Raw genomic sequence first — 16,100 nt, forward strand, 5'->3', positions numbered from 1 at the left:
ACCCAGGGATTTTCTCATCACTCATATCCACAAAGGAAACCCCAGGAGAGGTACCACGAGACTCCTTTATGCTTCTCATATCTCAGAACAATTCTAAACTCATCTGATCAACCATTTAGCCCTATACCTGGAATCTAAGACAAATTGCCAACAGAGAATTATACATTGTCTTTGAGTCTGAATACTTAAATTTAACCTACAAAACAAATTGCTTTCCAAATAATAAAAATATCTGCTTGGCATTTATATAGTATTCATTTTTACTAATATTATATTTGATAGAATTTATTAAATTGTTTTCTTTGTGTTGAATATGAAGTTTTTATCAGCTGTTAAATTGTATTTAACAATTTTGGAAATTCTTCAAATTAAAAACTTTTCCTTATTTTGCATATATTCACAATATTATTTCTTTACAAAATATTATCAAAATTCCTGTTGACTTTAATTTTAGACACTGAAAAGGCATATTTGCAAGATTTTATTTTATAAGTTTACTTTTATAAGAAATAAATGCTTTTAACAGAGATTGGTACCAGGGAAATTATTTTAATAAAGATAAAGAATTGTAGCTGAAGAGAGTGTGAAGTTGAATGGGATGATCAAGAAAATATTATATTGGAGAAGGTAAATGTGATTGAGTCAGAAGGACATTCACAATGTGATTTGGGGGGTGTCTATGTAGACCTTGAATTTCTCTGTTCACAAGATTTAATTTGATGGGTATTAAGAATTATAAGTGTAGTGTTAAAGTAAATGCAAATCAGGTGTAGGTAAGGAGTAATTTTATGGTAAAGAGTATTGCAGAAAGGAGAATTCTCTAAAAATAATATCTGCCAAGTGTCTTGAGATTTAGGTAAAAAGGGTTTTCTTTTATACAGAGGAGTAAACAAGGCTAGAAAGAACCAGGTATAGAGAAAAGGGATGAAAGGATAGTGTGATCAGGTGGTAGCTCAGAGAATAGTTTTATCCTGAGGCCAGGCTATTCCTGGGAGGGGATTTAAGGAGAGGCTCAGGCAGAGAGTTGGCCAAAGTTCAGGGACCTTGGGGAAGGAAAGAACCATAAAGTTTGATTAACAAGCATTTTGTCCCTATTAATCATTTGGTATATGCAATTTGGCTAATCATTTATGTGACAAAGAATGGGAATTTGCAGGGTCTGTGTCTAGAGTTGCCAGAGGGAAACAAGGGAACATCAGTGAGTCTTATCTAAGTCTCAAGGGGAAGGGTATATCTCTACCATAAGCTGTTTTTCAGACACAAAAGTGTGGGGGCATTTCTTTAAACGTCACTATTTTCAAGGATCACAGGGTTCGGGTACACTTCAACATTGTCAGTGATCATATTAAAACTAAGTTTTTATTGGTGGAATAGTAAAGCTGAATGCCTAATAAGCAATATGATCAGCCCCCAAATTTTAACTCTTGTCATTTCAAACAGACACAAATGAAGGAAATAAAATATCCTTGTACCCATGCTAATTCTTAAAATCTTAATATTTTCCATATATTCTTTACATACTTAGTAAATGTTTTTTTGTTTTTCATTGACTTCCTATTTAAATATAATGTACATATTTTAGAAAGAGTACACATTGTTAAGTGGAGTGAATTTTCATGAAGTGAAAGCACACCAACACCCACACCAAGAAAGTAACATTATCTTCACAGGGGAAGCAATAGGTTGCATCTTTAAAGGCACAAGGCATACCTAGTAATTATTTGGGTGAGATTTTTTTATTGCTTCTATGCTGCTTTAATGTTTTTATTTAGAAATTATTTTAGATTTACAAAAAAAAAATCACAAAAATAATACAGACATTCCATACACCTTTCCCCCAGACTTCCTGATGATAACATTCCACATATCCATAGGAGTAATTATAAAAACCAGAATATTAACATGGATACAATATTATTAAATTAACCATTGACCTAACTAGAATGACACCAGTTCATCCACTATGTCCTTTTTTCCTTTTCAGGATGTCAAATTGCTTTTAATTATTATATCTCTTAAGCTCTTCCAATTTGTGACAGCTCCTCAGTCTCCTCTTGTCTTTCATGTCCTTGACACATTTGAAAGGTTCTGATCAGTGTTCTTATAGAACATCTCTTGATTTGGATTTGTCTAAATTTTCTTCACTATTACACTGAAGTTATGCATTTTGGCAGAATACCACAGAAGTGTTGTTCTCTGCTCAGTTCGTCATAAGTGAAGGCAAATGAAATTCGTATCTTGGCATTCAAAGCTGGATTCAGGAGGTGTCTCCACTATGAACTGTTTTTCAGGGCAATTAATAAATACTTTAGGGGAGGGACTTTGAGACTATGGAAATGACTTTTCTCATCAAACATTAGCTCACTGATTTTAGATTCCACTGGTGAATCTTGTCTGTGACAATTTTTGTGATGTTTGCCTAAAGCTGATTTTTTATTTCCCCCATTGTTTCTATATTTATTAATTGGAATTCTGTGAGGAAGAGTACTTCCTCCTTCCCTCCTTTCTTCCTGTCTCCTTTCCTTCCTTCCTTCCTTCTCTTTATTTCTTTTTTCTTCAGTTGTTTATATCAGTGTGTGCTTGTGGATATTCATTTTATTTTATGGGTTAAATTCCAATGCTATAATATTTTGTTTCATTAAAAATTGTTCCAACTTTGGTCATTGGGAGTTCCTTCCATTTGGCTCCTGTTTCCTTACAACATGCCCTCATTCTTTCTCAAGTGCTTTCTTATTTTCTGGCACAAGATTTTCCAGGCTTATTTTATTTTCTTTGCTTTGGGTCAGGAATCTATCACTTCTCCAAGGAGCTCTGCTTCCTTGCTTCCTTTTGTTGGAGAATGGTATTCAGAAACCAAGATATGCTGCTAAAAGTGTTCTTTGCTAATCTGGTATCATTGCCACTAGCCTTCTCAGCAGAGAGCAAGGAAAAAATATATTTAATATATTTATTTCTTCTGTATGTGTGTGTGTGTGTGTGTGGCCATGAGATCTTACCAATAACACTAATCCCAATTCAAGACCATAGAGTTCATTCTAATCTATCTCCCCTCCTTATTCTTACTTCTTTCTCATACAGTGAGGAAAAAATCTAGCTCTCAACTTCTACAATATATTTACTTATTTTTTAAATCTACTAAACACATTTAGTAGTTTCAGAATAGCTATGGAAATAGCAATGGAAATGGATTTACTAGCTAGAGCAACAGAATTTGTATAGTTATTTCATCTTTATTACTATAGTATCCAAAGTAGTTTTCCAACATCACTTGCTAGATTATTCTTCCTTGTCCTTTCAAGGCAGTTTATTTATTTTGTACAGTTCCAACTTTATTAAAGATTGTATTACACTTGGTTGCCACTCACATTGTGGTTGATTTTACTTAACTATTTATTTGGGAATTACATGAAACATTACTATGGTTCTAAGAGTCACAGAAATTTTAAATGGAAACCCAGTGAAGAATCACCTTACATTAGCCTATTACAAATCTTGAATCTTTCAATTTCTAGTATAGTCACAAAATAACAATAAAGTAGTGTATTATGAACAAGCTACTAGGTGATATATAAATGAGTATAATAAAAGGAATCAATAAATTAGACAAATAAACACATTAGACAAATAAACAAACTCCATCAAAGCAGTAATTATATAAATATAAATGGCCTAAATTTCCAAATAATTACTAATCATCAGAGTGGAACTAAAGGAAAACAAAATTGGATGCATGTTACATATGAGGATGCAAATAGAAAAGAAAGGATAAAAGATACAGCAAGCAATCATTGGCTAACAGAAAGTTGACCTAGCTTTGCTAATAATCAAACACAGTAGAATTTAAAGGAAATACTATTATTTTAATGTATTTTACATGTTTTCTCTGAAAAACAAGTATTATGTGTAAGAAAAATGCTCACAATTATTCTATTATTTTGTTACACACGAGCTAGATTTTATTGATGAAACCTTAGAAATAGAGATAAGAAGAAAGAAAACACCAACAATATGACTGCCTAGAAAAACTAACATTTCATTTGCAACCTAAGAAACTTATTTATGAGTTATTTATAAAGTTATTATAAAAACAAATATGCTGGTTTGAATCTATTATGTACCCCAGAAAAAGCCATGTTTCACCTCTCTCCCAAGTAAATAATTAACTAAGATCAGTCTGGATGTGGGTGGAACCCAAATAGAATATAAACTGTAATAAAATACAAAGGGACTAAAATAAAAAAATATGGCAACTTTGAAAGTTGGTGAAGAATGGTGCTAACCTGGGTAACTTTGGAAAACTGTTTTGACTGGAGACTGTAGTTCCTAAGAGAATTAGAATGCTACACAAATACTGTGTTAGGAAATGGATTTAGTGAAGGTATTTCTAATTTGTGTATGGTTGGCTATTCTGAAACTACTTTGAAGTGTTTACTGCAATTGCAAAAATAAGTAAAGTTATTGCAGAAGATGAGAGCCAGATTTCTCAATGCCAGTCAAAGAAGTTACAAATAAGGAAAGGAAGGGAAGCTAGAATGAACCTTGCAGTGTTGAATAGAAATTGGCAGTATTGGTATGAGTCATGATTTCATATAATTATATATATGAATTATATATATAGAGAGAATCAGAGAGAAAGAAATAGAAATGAACATAGGTGTGTATATGTGCCTGGGTTAGCACACATAGGGATATTTCCTAGATCTGAATCCCAAGTGGCCATAGAAGCAATGACACCTCAACAGGAAAGGTGAAACCTATGTCCAGATCTTGGTTTCTAAAAACCATTCTCCAACAAAAAGAACCAGTGATCCTAGAAAAATGGTGATTCCAAGGACACCAATATGGGCCTGGAAAATCTTGTGGGACCAGAAAGTAAAGAAGGAATTGAGAAAGTTTGGGAGCATGTCCTAATAACACAAGAACCAGCATGAAGGAACTCCCAATGGCCAAAGAGGAAACATTTTTTACAACAAAATAAATAATAATATACTGGATTATAATCCATAAAATGAAATAAATATCCAGAAATACACATTTTGATAAAAAAACAATTGAAAAAAGGAAGGAAGGAAGATTTCTAATTAGTAATTGTAGAATGAATGACAGAAATACAAAATTACCATTAAGAAACAACATAGTAACAGTGTTGCAGGTAAGATCCACTGATGGATGCTAAAATGGATGAGCTGAATTTTGAAGAGAACCAGGATACATTCATAGACTCAAAGTACCTCTTCTAAGTTATTTATTAATTACAAAGGGAAAATTAGCAAATTTACAGTGGATACACCCTGAAGACACTTCCTTAACCAATTATTGAAGGTTAGGGTATGGATACCATGTGCTCTCTGTTATTATGCACTGAGAAGGGCACACCACTTCTGTGGGATTCTGCCAAAATGCATAACTTCAGTCTAATAATGAGAAAACATTACACAAACCTAAATTAAGAGACATTCTATAAAAGCAGTGACCAGAACATTTCAAAATTGTAAAGGTCATGAAGCACAAGAAAAACAGACAAACTATCTCAGATTAGAAGAGATTGAGATGTAACAGCCAAATACAGTTTGGATCCTGGAAAAGAAAAAGGACAGAATTGGAAAACTGATGAAATTATAATTAGCTCTGTAGTTTATTTAATAGTATTCTACCATGTTGATATCCTGGTTTTGGTAAATACGACTGCATGAGGGAGGCTGGGTGCCAGGTATATGGGAACTTGCTGCATTATCTTTGGACTTTTCTGTAAATCTAAAATAATTTCTAAATAAGAAGTTTAAAACACAATAGAAACAATAAAAAGTCTTGTCCAAATAATTATTTGTTAGGTAAATAAAATAGCCACTTGCGTTAAGCACTGCCAGGAGGTACCCCTTTCGATAAAGGATTTTCCAGAAGGCAAAAACAATTGACTTACAGGGCTTTCTCTGAAAATGAAACAATGGAATGCACCCTAAAGAACTGCAGTAACCAGTTTTGGTCCAGTAGAGATAGCTTATTAGCATGGACAAGCATACCATGCTAATCCATGTATATCTGCTCTCCACTTTGTAAGAGCCCTCTATGTAAAATGGATGATTGGTGTCAGCCAATCAGAACATTTCCTCACTTGCTTCTGCATTTGCCTTAAATAAACTTCCTCTTTTCACTCCCTCATTGGAGCTCCTTTCCATGTGGTTGGGATACTGCTCAGTTCATTAATTATAAACTGCTCAAATAAACCCCAATACATAATATCTTGTCTAAAATACTTTTTTAACATATGGCATGCTTAGTGCCTTTAAAATGTAAAAGGAAAGCTTCTGCTGTGCTGACGATATCATATCTGGATGTGGGTGTTAACAAGTGTTTTTCACCTTAATAATTCATTGAGCTCTACATTTATGATTTGTTCTTTTCTTTTTTGTTTGTTTTATGTCAACAATAATTTAATTGAAAAACTAAATTGCTTGGTAAAAATGTAAGGAACATTAAGAACATATTGGGGGCAAGATGGAGGACTGGTGAGCTGTATGTTTTAGTTACTCCTCCAGGAAATTAGGTAGAAAGCCAGGAACTGCATGGACTGGACACCACAGAGCAATCTGACTTTGGGCATACTTCATACAACACTCATGAAAACGTGGAACTGCTGAGATCAGTGAAATCTGTAAGTTTTTGCCGCCAGGGGACCCGCGCCCCTCCCTGCCAGGCTCAGTCCTGTGGGAGGAGGGGCTGTCAGCTCCAGGAAGGAGAAGGGAGAACTGCAGTGGCAGCCCTTATCGGAAACTCATTCTAATGATCCAAACTCCAACCACAGATAGACTGAGACCAGACACCAGAGAATCTGAGAGCAGCCAGCCCAGCAGAGAGGAGACAGGCATAGAAAAAAACCAACATGAAAAACTCCAAAATAAAAGCTGAGGATTTTTGGAGTTCTGGTGAACATAGAAAGGGGAAGGGCAGAGCTCAGGCCCTGAGGCACATATGCAAATCCCAAAGAAAAGCTGATCTCTCTGCCCTGTGGACCTCTCCTTAATGGCCCTGGTTGCTTTGTCTCTTAGCATTTCAATAACCCATTAGATCTCTCAGGAGGGCCCTTTTTTTTAAATCCTTTTTTCTTTTTCTAAAACAATTACTCTAAGAAGCCCCATACAGAAAGCTTCAAAGACTTGCAATTTGGGCAGGTCAAGTCAAGAGCAGAACTAAGAGAGCTCTGAGACAAAACGCAATAATCCAGTGGCTGAGAAAATTCACTAAACAACACAACTTCCCAAGAAAAGGGGGGTGTCTGCTCACAGCCATCATTCTGGTGGACAGGAAACACTCCTGCCCATCGCCAGCGCCATAGCCCAGAGCTGCCCCAGACAACCCAGTGTGACGGAAGTGCTTCAAATAACAGGCACACACCACAACACTGGACGTGGACATTAGCCTTCCCTGCAACCTCAGCTGATTGTTCCAGAGTTGGGAAGGTGGAGCAGTGTGAATTAGCAAAGCCCCATTCAGCCATCATTTCAGCGGACTGGGACCCTCCCTACACAGCCCAGCAGCCCAGAACTGCCCTGGAGGGATGGCACTCACCTGTGACATAGCACAGTCATCCCTCAACAGAGGACCTGGGGTGCACAGCCTGGAAGAGGGGCCCACTTGCAAGTCTCAGGAGCCATACGCCAATACCAAGGACTTATGGGTCAGTGGCAGACAGAAACTGTGGCAGAACTGAACTGAAGGATTAGACTATTGCAGCAGCATTAAAACTCTAGGATCACCAGGAAGATTTGATTGTTAGGGCCACCCCCCCTCCCTGACTGCCCAGAAACATGCCCCATATACAGGGCAGGCAACACCAACTACACACGCAAGCTTGGTACACCAATTGGACCCCACAAGACTCACTCCCCCACTCACCAAAAAGGCTAAGCAGGGGAGAACTGGCTTGTTGAGAACAGGTGGCTTGTGGACGCCACCTGCTGGTTAGTTAGAGAAAGTGTACTCCACGAAGTTGTAGATCTGATAAATTAGAGATAAGGACTTCAATTGGTCTACAAATCCTAAAAGAACCCTATCAAGTTCAGCAAATGCCATGAGGCCAAAAACAACAGAAAATTATAAAGCATATGAAAAAACCAGACGATATGGATAACCCAAGCCCAAGCACCCAAATCAAAAGACCAGAAGAGACACAGCACCTAGAGCAGCTACTCAAAGAACTAAAGATGAACAATGAGACCATAGTACGAGATACAAAGGAAATCAAGAAGACCCTAGAAGAGCATAAAGAAGACATTGCAAGACTAAATAAAAAAATGGATGATCTTATGGAAATTAAAGAAACTGTTGACCAAATTAAAAAGATTCTGGACACCCATAGTACAAGACTAGAGGAAGTTGAACAATGAATCAGTGACCTGGAAGATGACAGAATGGAAAATGAAAGCATAAAAGAAAGAATTGGGAAAAAAATTGAAAAAATCGAAATGGACCTCAGGGATATGATAGATAATATGAAACATCTGAATATGAGATTCATTGGTGTCCCAGAAGGGGAAGAAAAGGGTAAAGGTCTAGGAAGAGTATTCAAAGAAATTGTTGGGGAAAACTTCCCAAATCTTCTAAACAACATAAATACACAAATCATAAATGCTTAGCGAACTCCAAATAGAATAAATCCAAATAAAACCACTCCGAGACATATACTGATCACACTGTCAAACACAGAAGAGAAGGAGCAAGTTCTGAAAGCAGCAAGAGAAAAGCAATTCACCACATACAAAGGAAACAGCATAAGACTAAGTAGTGACTACTCAGCAGCCACCATGGAGGCGAGAAGGCAGTGGCACGATATATTTAAAATTCTGAGTGAGAAAAATTTCCAGCCAAGAATACTTTATCCAGGAAAGCTCTCCTTCAAATTTGAGGGAGAGCTTAAATTTTTCACAGACAAACAAATGCTGAAAGAATTTGCTAACAAGAGACCTGCCCTACTGGAGATACTAAAGGGAGCCCTACAGACAGAGAAACAAAGAAAGGACCAAGAGACTTGGAGAAAGGTTCAGTAGTAAAGAGTTTCAGTATGGGTACAATAAAGGATATTAATAGAAAGAGGGGAAAAATATGACAAACATAAACCAGAGGATAAGACGGCTGATTCAAGAAATGCCTTCACGGTTATAACGTTGAATGTGAATGGATTAAACTCCCCAATTAAAAGATATAGATTCACAGAATGTATCAAAAAAAATGAACCATCAATATGTTGCATACAAGAGACTCATCTTAGACACAGGGACACAAAGAAACTGAAAGTGAAAGGATGGAAAAAAATATTTCATGCAAGCTACAGCCAAAAGAAAGCAGGTGTAGCAATATTAATCTCAGATAAAATAGACTTCAAATGCAGGGATGTTTTGAGAGACAAAGAAGGCCACTACATACTAATAAAAGGGGCAATTCAGCAAGAAGAAATAACAATCGTAAATGTCTATGCACCCAATCAAGGTGCCACAAAATACATGAGAGAAACACTGGCAAAACTAAAGGAAGCAATTGATGTTTCCACAATAATTGTGGGAGACTTCAACACATCACTCTCTCCTATAGATAGATCAACCAGACAGAAGACCAATAAGGAAATTGAAAACCTAAACAATCTGATAAATGAATTAGACTTAACAGACAAATACAGGACATTACATCCCAAGTCACCAGGATACACATACTTTTCTAGTGCTCATGGAACTTTCTCCAGAATAGATCATATGCTGGGACATAAAACAAGCCTCAATAAATTTAAAAAGATTGAAATTATTCAAAGCACATTCTCTGACCACAATGGAATACAATTAGAAGTCAATAACCGTCAGAGACTTAGAAAATTCACAAATACCTGGAGGTTAAACAACACACTCCTAAACAATCAGTGGGTTAAAGAAGAAATAGCAAGAGAAATTGCTAAATATATAGAGACGAATGAAAATAAGAACACAACATACCAAAACCTATGAGATGCAGCAAAAGCAGTGCTAAGGGAGAAATTTATAGCACTAAACGCATATATTAAAAAGGAAGAAAGAGCCAAAATCAAAGAACTAATGGATCAACTGAAGAAGCTAGAAAATGAACAGCAAACCAATCCTAAACCAAATACAAGAAAAGAAATAACAAGGATTAAAGCAGAAATAAATGACATAGAGAACAAAAAAACAATAGAGAGGATAAATATCACCAAAAGTTGGTTCTTTGAGAAGATCAACAAGATTGACAAGCCCCTAGCTAGACTGACAAAATCAAAAAGAGAGAAGACCCATATAAACAAAATAATGAAAGAAAAAGGTGACATAACTGCAGATCCTGAAGAAATTAAAAAAATTATAAGAGGATACTATGAACAACTGTATGGCAACAAACTGGTTAATGTAGAAGAAATGGACAATTTCCTGGAAACATATGAACAAGCTAGACTGACCAGAGAAGAAACAGAAGACCTCAACCAACCCAACACAAGCAAAGAGATCCAATCAGTCATCAAAAATCTTCCCACAAATAAATGCCCAGGGCCAGATGGCTTCACAGAGGAATTCTACCAAACCTTCCAGAAAGAACTGACACCAATCTTACTCAAACTCTTTCAAAACATTGAAGAAAATGGAACACTACCTAACTCATTTTATGAAGCTAACATCAATCTAATACCAAAACCAGGCAAAGATGCTACAAAAAAGGAAAACTACCGGCCAATCTCCCTAATGAATATAGATGCAAAAATCCTCAACAAAATACTTGCAAATCGAATCCAAAGACACATTAAAAAAATCATACACCATGACCAAGTGGGGTTCATTCCAGGCATGCAAGGATGGTTCAACATAAGAAAATCAATCAATGTATTACAACACATTAACAAGTCAAAAGGGAAAAATCAATTGATCATCACAATAGATGCTGAAAAAGCATTTGACAAAATCCAACATCCCTTTTTGATAAAAACACTTCAAAAGGTAGGAATTGAAGGAAACTTCCTCAACATGATAAAGAGCATATATGAAAAACCCACAGCCAACATAGTACTCAATGGTCAGAGACTGAAAGCCTTCCCTCTAAGATCAGGAACAAGACAAGGATGCCCGCTGTCACCACTGTTATTCAACATTGTGCTGGAAGTGCTAGCCAGGGCAATCCGGCAAGACAAAGAAATAAAAGGCATCCAAATTGGAAAAGAAGAAGTAAAACTGTCATTGTTTGCAGATGATATGATCTTATATCTAGAAAACCCTGAGAAATCGACGCTACAGCTACTAGAGCTAATAAACAAATTTAGCAAAGTAGCGGGATACAAGATTAATGCACATAACTCAGTAATGTTTCTATATGCTAGAAATGAACAAACTGAAGAGACACTCAAGAAAAAGATACCATTTTCAATAGCAACTAAAAAAATCAAGTACCTAGGAATCAACTTAACCAAAGATGTAAAAGACCTATACAAAGAAAACTACATAACTCTACTAAAAGAAATAGAAGGGGACCTTAAAAGATGGAAAAATATTCCATATTCATGGATAGGAAGACTAAATGTCATTAAGATGTCAATTCTACCCAAACTCATCTACAGATTCAATGCAATCCCAATCAAAATTCCAACAACCTACTTTGCAAACTTGGAAAAGCTAGTTATCAAATTTATTTGGAAAGGGTAGATGCCTCAAATTGCTAAAGACACTCTAAAAAAGAAAAACAAAGTGGGAGGACTTACACTCCCTGACTTTGAAGCTTATTATAAAGCCACAGTTGCCAAAACAGCATGGTACTGGCACAAAGATAGACATATAGATCAATGGAATCCAATTGAGAATTCAGAGATAGACCCTCAGATCTATGGCCGACTGATCTTTGATAAGGCCCCCAAAGTCACTGAACTGAGTCATAATGGTCTTTTCAACAAATGGGGCTGGAAGAGTTGGATATCCATATCCAAAAGAATGAAAGAGGACCCCTACCTCACACCCTACACAAAAATTAACTCAAAATGGACGAAAGATCTCAATATAAAAGACAGTACCATAAAACTCATAGAAGATAATGTAGGAAAACATCTTCAAGACCTTGTATTAGGCGGCCACTTCCTAGACTTACACCCAAAGCACAAGCAACAAAAGAGAAAATAGATAAATGGGAACTCCTCAAGCTTAGAAGTTTCTGCACCTCAAAGGAATTTCTCAAAAAGGTAAAGAGGCAGCCAACTCAATGGGAAAAAGTTTTTGGAAACCATGTATCTGACAAAAGACTGATATCTTGCATATATAAAGAAATCCTACAACTCCATGACAATAGTACAGTCGGCCCAATTATAAAATGCGCAAAAGATATGAAAAGACAGTTCTCTGAAGAGGAAATACAAATGGCCAAGAAACACATGAAAAAATGTTCAGCTTCACTCGCTATTAGAGAGATACAAATTAAGACCACAGTGAGATACCATCTAACACCTGTTAGAATGGCTGCCATTAAACAAACAGGAAACTACAAATGCTGGAGGGGATGTGGAGAAATTGGAAGTCTTATTCATTGTTGGTGGGACTGTATAATGGTTCAGCCACTCTGGAAGTCAGTCTGGCAATTCCTTAGAAAACTAGTTATAGAGTTACCATTCGATCCAGTGATTGCACTTCTTGGTATATACCCGGAAGATCGGAGAGCAGTGACACGAACAGATATCTGCACGCCAATGTTCATAGCAGCATTATTCACAATTGCCAAGACATGGGAACAACCCAAATGTCCTTCAACAGATGAGTGGATAAATAAAATGTGGAATATACACACGATGGAATACTACACGGCAGTAAGAAGGAACGATCTCGTGAAACATATGACAACATGGATGAACCTTGAAGACATAATGCTGAGCGAAATAAGCCAGGCACAAAAAGAGAAATATTATATGCTACCACTAATGTGAACTTTGAAAAATGTCAAACAAATGGTTTATAATGTAGAATGTAGGGGAACTAGCAATAGAGAGCAATTAAGGAAGGGGGAACAATAATCCAAGAACAGATAAGCTATTTAACGTTCTGGGGATGCCCAGAAATGACTATGGTCTGTTAATTTCTGATGGATGTGGTAGGAACAAGTTCACTGAAATGTTGCTATATTATGTAACTTTCTTGGGGTAAAGTAGGAACATGTTGGAAGTTAAGCAGTTATCTTAGGTTAGTTGTCTTTTTCTTACTCCCTTGTTATGGTCTCTTTGAAATGTTCTTTTATTGTATGTTTGTTTTCTTTTTAACTTTTTTTTCATACAGTTGATTTAAAAAAGAAGGGAAAGTTAAAAAAAAAAAAAAGAAAAACAAGGAAAAAAAAAGATGTAGTGCCCCCTTGAGGAGCCTGTGGAGAATGCAGGGGTATTCGCCTACCCCACCTCGATGGTTGCTAACATGACCACAGACATAGGGGACTGGTGGTTTGATGGGTTGAGCCCTCTACCATAGGTTTTATCCTTGGGAAGACGGTTGCTGCAAAGGAGAGGCTAGGCCTCCCTATGGTTGTGCCTAAGAGCCTCCTCCCGAATGCCTCTTTGTTTCTCAAATGTGGCCCTCTCTCTCTGGCTAAGCCAACTTGAAAGGTGAAATCACTGCCCTCCCCCCTACATGGGATCAGACACCCAGGGGAGTGAATCTCCCTGGCAACGTGGAATATGACTCCCGGGGAGGAATGGAGACCTGGCATTGTGGGACGGAGAACATCTTCTTGACCAAAAGGGGGATGTGAAAGGAAATGAAATAAGCTTCAGTGGCAGAGAGATTCCAAAAAGAGCCGAGAGGTCACTCTGGTGGGCACTCTTACGCACACTTTAGACAACCCTTTTTAGGTTCTAAAGAATTGGGGTAGCTGGTGGTGGGTACCTGAAACTATCAAACTACAACCCAGAACCCATGAATCTCGAAGACAGTTGTATAAAAATGTAGCTTATGAGGGGTGACAATGGGATTGGGAAAGCCATAAGGACCACACTCCACTTTGTCTAGTTTATGGATGGATGAGTAGAAAAATAGGGGAAGGAAACAAACAGACAAAGGTACCCAGTGTTCTTTTTTACTTCAATTGCTCTTTTTCACTCTAATTATTATTCTTGTTATTTTTGTGTGTGTGCTAATGAAGGTGTCAGGGATTGATTTAGGTGATGAATGTACAACTATGTAATGGTACTGTAAACAATCGAAAGTACGATTTGTTTTGTATGACTGCGTGGTATGTGAATATATCTCAATAAAATGAAGATAAAAAAAGAACATATTAAGGTTTTTAATCTTAGTATGGATTAAGGATATTGTGTTTATTATTTTATTCCTGTTTGTTTGAATTTTGAAGAATTTAAATGATTCTGGAAATTGGATTGCATTTAAGCATTTGGCTATCCTAAAGGCACTAAAGAAAATTAAGTTTGATATGACCATTCTTTATGTTGAACATCACTAGAGCCTGAGATATTGGAAAATGGCAATTGTTAAAGAAATCCATCCAACATTTGGGTGTGTGTTGGTGGGTGGGTATGTGGAGGTGGGATGGGTGGGAGGGTGGACAGCCTACTGCAAAGAACTGCTGTGAAGAACTTAGGTAAGACTCACAGAAGCCCCCTCATTTATCTATGGCATGCCAGGCACAGCTCTTCTGAATTCCAATTCTTGTTTGATAAATCATTAGCTGAACTGTGATCTCTCTGATGAATCAGGAAAAAGAAAAAAAAGATTACTAACCAAACTTGGCTAAGCTTTTCTCTCCCATATCCCTGAATTATGGCCACCGTCTCCTGGAGTCAGCAGAAACCTGTCTGACCTCAGCAGAAACAGTCTCTGATCTACTATCTGATCTTGTCACCATTTCATCCATTTCTCTAAAACTGATTCTGTTATTGGATCAAGGTGGTGGATTCTTTGCCTGATGTGCTCAAATGACCAATTCCTGAGACACTGGGGTTTCAAAGAGAGAAAGAGTTTCATTGCTAGACGTGAAGCAGGAGAATAGATGGCCTATCAGCACAAAATCTGTCTCCATGGACTGCAATAATTCTGATAGTTTTATAGCATCAAAAGATGGGTAGGTTTTACAATAATGAGCACAGTGGCCCCAGATGATGCAATTAGAAGTGATTTAATTATTGAGCATGCGCAGGTTGATTACAGGCTTAGTCACAGAATGAATGTAAGAAAATGGTTTTCTTAATATGATGATGGGCACAGTATTATACAGAGGTAAAGGTGACTTGTAGGTTAAGGTCTAAGCTACTGCACATGTCAGGCAGGCCCCTTTTGGTTAGATTCAGCTTCAGTTATCTAGATAACTTTGGACTTGGGGTGGGTTAGTTCTGGGCTGACTCAAGACCCTTCATTAATAAACATTAGGGGCTGTCTTCAGTGATCACAAGACTTTAAAGCCAAAAAAGTGGATAAATGGGTACAAGTGAAGGTTAGTCACAAGGTATTTACAATCACAAGGGCACAAGATAAAGGCTATACAATCATTAACGGAGATCAAGGCAGCTGGATTACAGTTCAGGTGTCAGGTATTTCCCTCTGTCTACTCTAATATACCAGAAAGTAAAAAGGGAATATCTATATAATGATTCAGTAATCATAATTAGTCCTCATATCCTAACTTCTCAGTTACAGCTCTTTCTAGCTTTGTTTGCTCTTCCTACAAAAGAAAAATCATGCTCCTAATTCTTGAGCCACTTGCAGATCTTATGTTCAGAGCATTCTCCCTATTGGAATACTCTTTCAAATAAAGTCTCTCTTCACCTAACCCTCAATTTGTTTTTAATTTAAAACCTCATTTGTAATTGTTAATGCTGATCAAATTATATTTTGTGAACAGAGAAACACAAGGTCTATCTAGTGTCATGTAATCATTGTAACAAATCAAAAGCAGATTCAGCATGACTGGAAAACAGATTTGGCAGGACTGGAAAGAAGATTCAGCAAGGCAATAGTTGGGATGCTTAATGCAATTTATTTGCTTACTTAATCACAAGCTGCTGATGCAACCAATAAGCAATAACCAGTCAAGGCACACAACACATTTAAAGGTGAAGGATAGCAGATTTTCTAAAGTCTGTT

The sequence above is a fragment of the Choloepus didactylus genome, chromosome 7 (genome assembly GCF_015220235.1).
Source record: "Choloepus didactylus isolate mChoDid1 chromosome 7, mChoDid1.pri, whole genome shotgun sequence".
NCBI classification, from domain to species: domain Eukaryota; kingdom Metazoa; phylum Chordata; class Mammalia; order Pilosa; family Megalonychidae; genus Choloepus; species Choloepus didactylus.